This window comes from Astatotilapia calliptera, chromosome 22 (genome assembly GCF_900246225.1).
Source record: "Astatotilapia calliptera chromosome 22, fAstCal1.2, whole genome shotgun sequence".
Classification (NCBI taxonomy): Eukaryota; Metazoa; Chordata; class Actinopteri; order Cichliformes; family Cichlidae; genus Astatotilapia; species Astatotilapia calliptera.
Window position 1 is genome coordinate 27,568,344 of NC_039322.1, and position 5,529 is coordinate 27,573,872.

The 5,529-nt window shown below is 39.2% G+C and overlaps 1 long non-coding RNA gene across 5 annotated transcripts; it reads right to left on the reverse strand.

Annotated features, from left to right (window-relative positions):
- Window positions 1-661: 661 nt before the first annotated feature.
- LOC113015406 (uncharacterized) lies at window positions 662-5,529 on the reverse strand. 5 transcript variants are annotated; one of them, XR_003271102.1, is made up of 13 exons: window positions 5,471-5,529; window positions 4,677-4,728; window positions 4,500-4,577; window positions 4,118-4,281; window positions 3,912-4,024; window positions 3,789-3,836; window positions 3,625-3,708; window positions 3,450-3,515; window positions 1,721-1,815; window positions 1,573-1,623; window positions 1,439-1,483; window positions 1,112-1,220; window positions 662-992 (listed from the first exon to the last, which is right to left on the reverse strand). It is a non-coding gene; the product is annotated as an uncharacterized LOC113015406 (long non-coding RNA). The 5 variants fall into 5 exon arrangements; XR_003271100.1 differs by having other exon boundaries at window positions 4,500-4,728; XR_003271101.1 differs by lacking the exon at window positions 5,471-5,529 and having other exon boundaries at window positions 4,677-4,835.

Genomic DNA, 5,529 nt, shown 5'->3' on the forward strand with positions numbered 1-5,529 from the left:
CTTACAGCAGCAGCACTTTCTGCACCTGCATAAACTCCAGGACACATTTACTAATGGTGTTTGTTGCTGTATGTGCTGCAGCTTTGAAGTTTTTAATAATATATATTTTGTTAATATTTTGGCTATGGTGTCTTGTTATGAAATGTACAAGAGTAAAAGTGTTTTTAGCATGTGCTTCAAAGCTAAGTTTGACTGGGAAACTCAAAGCCCAATAGTCTGTATCAACAGAAATTCACTGCAGCCTATGTAATATTTCATGCGTCATAATTTATTCTACTCTATCTTGCAAATACATATTTGTGTGGCAATGTCATGCACAACACACACAACTATTAGATCCTTAAGATCAAACCCGTGTCATTCTTTTGGTCCACTGCAGTGCAGTAGTCAAAAAAAAAAGAATAAGTGAAGTGTCCACAAATGGCCAGGATAGAGCCCAGAGTGTTAATGTTTAAAATGTATAAAAATATTATTGATTACAATTCTTTACTGTTAATATCAACAATAAGCTTTTTATTTTGAAATTACAAGTTTAAAAAAAATGCTGTTACATTTACATTTAATGCTGTTACACTGTAATCCTTTATTATAAGTATGGACATAGAATCAAGTGAACGACATTTTGAAATAAATTTAATTGGAATTTTGTACTATGCAAAAACAAAACAAAAAACAACAACAATGACATATTAAACAAACAAACACAGCCAGTGCCTACATTTGTCCATTACATGTCAAACATAGCACTGACCCTTAGTCCCTGCTCATCAGCACATGCTTTCAAAAAGAGCTCCATGTCCTCTGCAAACTGAAAAACAAAGAGGAACAAGTCCTCCAGTGTCTTCTTCCTCTGACATGTCTCTTAAGACCCTCTGCTGGTCCCCTTGATTTAAGGACAGATATTTTGGCATTGTTCCATGTCCACGGAAAAGTGCCCTATTTTGGACAACCCACTGCACAGCAGGATGCAGATCTTCAACAACTGCTGGCTCCTGTGTCAGGCAAATGGGGATAAAAACATAGTTATTTCTCTGTTGCAGAACAGTTTTTTAACAGTCATTCAAATGTCACTAAACATGTAATTACACTACTGTTTAAAGTGAATACTGACCTGACTGACTTCCTGGAACTTGCGCTTTTTCAGTCTGAAAATGGGCACGTGTTGTCCTTCAAGCACAGCTTTGGCTTCCTCTCTCCAGTGTGCAAATAGCTTGCCAGAGCTTAACAGAAAATGTTGATATTGTTAAGGTGTGTAAACTTTGACACAACATATAACGGAAGTCAAAATATAAATACAACATACAATACAATACAACAGCAAGCACCACCATTTACGCAAGTAGGGCATGTCTGACTGTAAAATATTAATATGAAACATATTTAACAACTTTCAAAAGATTCAAGACTCCATTGCTGTGAAAGTAAATAGAATACTTACTATAGTATAGTCAAATGAAGCATCCTGTGCCACGTACAGAGCAGACTATTTGGAAGAAAAAATAAAAATGTCATTTTTTTTAGAAGCTTAAATTAGCTTCTGTATGAATCTCAAGAAGAGAAAAGAAAAATTACCATCAGCATGAAGATCCCACAGTCAACTCCATAGTCTTGGCTTGGAAAACCCTGTATTACATTGAAAATAAAGGCTCGTTAATAAAAGCCCTTAAAAGAAGACTAGTGTAATTCATATTATTCACCATACACTTAAACTAGCACATACCTTCAAGTCAAAGCTGTCAGGCGGCGGCTGTGTGAAGGCAAGAGAGGACCCAAATGCACGGCTCTAGACACACGGGGATGAACTCAAAGGCCGGTCTTTATTAACAGGAACATAAGAAGTCATATAAAACTATACTGGGAGCAACTAAAAGCTGAGGTGCTGGGAAGACACGGAAAATGCACACAACCTAGAGGGACGACGCAACACAGAACAAAGGGACACTCTGACATAAATACACAGAAGGTAACGAGGGAAGTGGGAACACACGGGGAACACAGCTGAAGACAATTACTCATGGCCGAGCAGGGAGGACACGAAACTGACGATACTGACACCAAGATGTGGACCTTAAACACAACACAGTACACAGAGATGAGCATGGAGAGAGAGAGGCAGAGAGAGAGGCAGAGAAGAAGGATGAATACGAGGGGATGAGGAGAACACAGAACACATAGGATGGGAACACGGTACCAGAGCAAACACCACAATAAAAACATGGACACAGGGGGAATCCAAATACCAAACCAAACAATCCAATGAACATAAGAAACAAAATACAAAACTACAGAAAAACTAAGAACACTGGGTCAAAATGACCCAGGACCATGACAAAAGCTCTTTTTTTCTGACCACTGCCCGGGAATGATCTTCACTGCAAGATACCTTTTTTTTTTAAAGACAGTTACATTCACAAGTTAACAGATGTCATGATGATGGGTGTGAAATGTTTATTGCCAATAGCACCAACTGTAACTACAGGCCTTAGGAACACGACCTCAATAAAACAGCATAACAAAATGAAAAAGTACAGTCACATGCTCACAGTTGGTCAAAATAAAGCATTTACAGCTTTAAGTTAAGGTTTGCATATTTCATAAACTAATTTTTAATGGTGTTTTATGTTAAACTAAAACATTGGAAGACCCTATTTATGTCTGAAACTCATCTAAAGACAGCATCACTGACTTGATCATAATGTGAAGATGAGAAATAGAATAAAATGTTGAATCATCATGCTGATATATCCATCCATCCATCCATTCGCTTCCGCTTATCCTTTTCAGGGTCGCAGGGGGCGCCGGAGCCTATCCCAGCTGTCATAGGGCAACAGACTGGACAGGTCGCCAGTCTGTCGCAGGGCCAACACACAGGGACAGACAACCATTCGCACTCACATTCATTCACACAGTTACACCTAGTGGCAATTTGGATTATCCAATTAACCTATCCCCACAAGCTGCATGTCTTTGGGCGGTGGGAGGAAGCCGGAGTACCCGGAGGGAACCCACGCAAACACGGGGAGAACATGCAAACTCCACACAGAAACTTGCTGATATAGTTTATAAAAAAAGCATGTGAGTGTACTGTATGTGTGAACACTCAAGATCAGCAGAACATGATCTGGGATGCACTTAACCTGGAACACTGAACAGGTTCCTGAAAACTCCGGAACAAACCAAAAATGCTTATAAAAATGTGACCTCAAAAGTGAAACATATTGTTGGTCACCAAATCCTGCCTTGGTGTATAATGGGTCAAGAAAGAGGATTTCTCTTTTAGGTGGCTTCAGTACCTAAAAGACAGTTAGCCATGACTTCAAACCTGAAAACAATGTCATTGCAAGCGATCACAATCAAAGACTTTTGAAACTGCGTCATAAAAGCTTGAATACATCTCAGACACATAGCAAAATTCTAACAGTTTGTATGTGTCAAAAAACAAGACTTACACACAACTGGAAATGACCAGGTGTCCAGAGAGGGAGAACTATGATGTGCATCCTCTGAGCATCAGTCTGAAACAGAATTGTATTTTTAAGTATCCTGTATATGAACTCTCACCAAAGTTATAAAAAAAAATCATTTTGATTACTTGCTTGTTTCTTTAAAGGACGGTACACTTACAGGAAAGGACTGCAATGGATCACAGCCATAGGGTGCAAGCCAAGTCCGGGTGACATACAGATTTTCTATGTAAATGCTTATCCCCTAGAATGTAAAAAAAACCCATTTAAAACAACAACTCTTTAAATTAAAGCTTGACAATCATCATATACAAGATACAGTACCTTTGACTAAACAATTTTAGTGATAAGCTCAAAACAGCCATTTCCAATCTGAAACAGAAAAAATCATGAAAAAAAATGAATTTACACTTTATTATTTCATATTCATAGAAAAAAAATACTTACAGTGAATTCCATTTGTTTGTTTAAACCCAGTGTCCAAAAATCTGCCCACGTGAGGCATCCAGAAGACGTTTCAACATACAGCTCATCTTTGGGTCTGCTGATGTCCAGTTGAGCTAAAAAAAACAGATGGTGTCATAGACTGTGGATGACAAAATCAGATAAGCACTAAAAGTTGCACTTTGCGACATCTGAAAACTTTAACATACAAGCTGTTGTTGGCCAGGGTGCGGTACAAAACACCATGATGAACGGCTGGCCAAAATGTTCTCAGGCTTTGTCAGAGCTTCGCACGGTGGTCCACACAGGTCAGGAAAAGTTGCATCTGTTGACCTTCTATTGGCTTTCTTGTTGTCAACTCTTTCCTGAGGTTCTATAGGGATTTTAACAGGTTTCAGACAAAACACTACATAGAATGCATATTAAATGCATACAAATGCAAGAAAAATAACCACTATCTATAGAAGGAAATTCATTTGAAACAGCATGTAACAAATTCGTTTATGAGCCATCAACTACAACAAGATAATGAATGCAAGATTATTATTTCACCTATATATGACAATCACTATTCAAAATAAGAAATTTTACCAGTGTCACCAGACATTGAAGGTGCTGGGTTCAACACCGTTTCTGTGATTTCTCTGGGTTTATTGCACACCTGTGGGGCTAGGTACACAAAGAAAAGAATATACACACACAGATAGGAACAAATCTAACATGTAAACAATGGTAGCGTTCTGGTCATGAGACAATGCATGTACTTACCTACGACAGCTTGACCCAGTGCCGACAATGAGATATTGATTTGTGTGTTTCTCTGCCATGGAGCACGATGAAAAAACATTAAAATAAGAAGGAATGTTGTTGTAACGCAAAAAAAGTGGCAATATGATCTGTCATGGTCCTGGGCCATGTTGGCCCAGTGTTCTTAGTTTTCTTGTATGTTTGTATTTTGTTCCCTATTTAGGCCATGTTTCCTGAGTTGCCCTGTTGTGTTGTTCCCTAAGTGTTTTCCCTTCGTGGCTTTTACCCCCTGTGTGCCCCTCTGTGTATTTATGAGCCCTTGTCTCTCTTTGTGTTTTATTCTATGTTTTCCCCAGCCCGTTATGTCTGTGTTCTCCCCGTGCTCTCTCTCCTCCTGTCTGAACCTCTGTACTTCCTGTTTTACTTTGCCCGTCTCCCGTTAGTGTTGTGTTCACTCCTGCCATTATGATTATCAGTGTCACCTGTGTTCCCCGTGTGCTCCCACTTCCCTCGTTAACCCTCTGTGTATTTATGTCTGTGTCGCGTTCTCCCTCATAGCTGCGTGGATTTCCCTGTGTCTCTCTGCAAGTGTTAGTTATTGTTCCCGGTTTAAGTTTTGTATTTCTTGTGATCTGCCTTCCAGCATTAAAGCTGTGATTTTGAGTTTATCCCCTGAGTCCGTGAGTTTGCATTTTGGGTCCTCATCCTGCCTGCCACACAGCTATAATGACATGATCATTGTAAGAAAACTAGAATTATCCTAGATATATGAAATCACTAATGGCAAATGTATTTAAGAAAGACTCTGTCCCAACCTTTGCGATCAACTTGCAAGACTTCCACGGTATCCATGCGTGTTTACGGCTACTGTGGA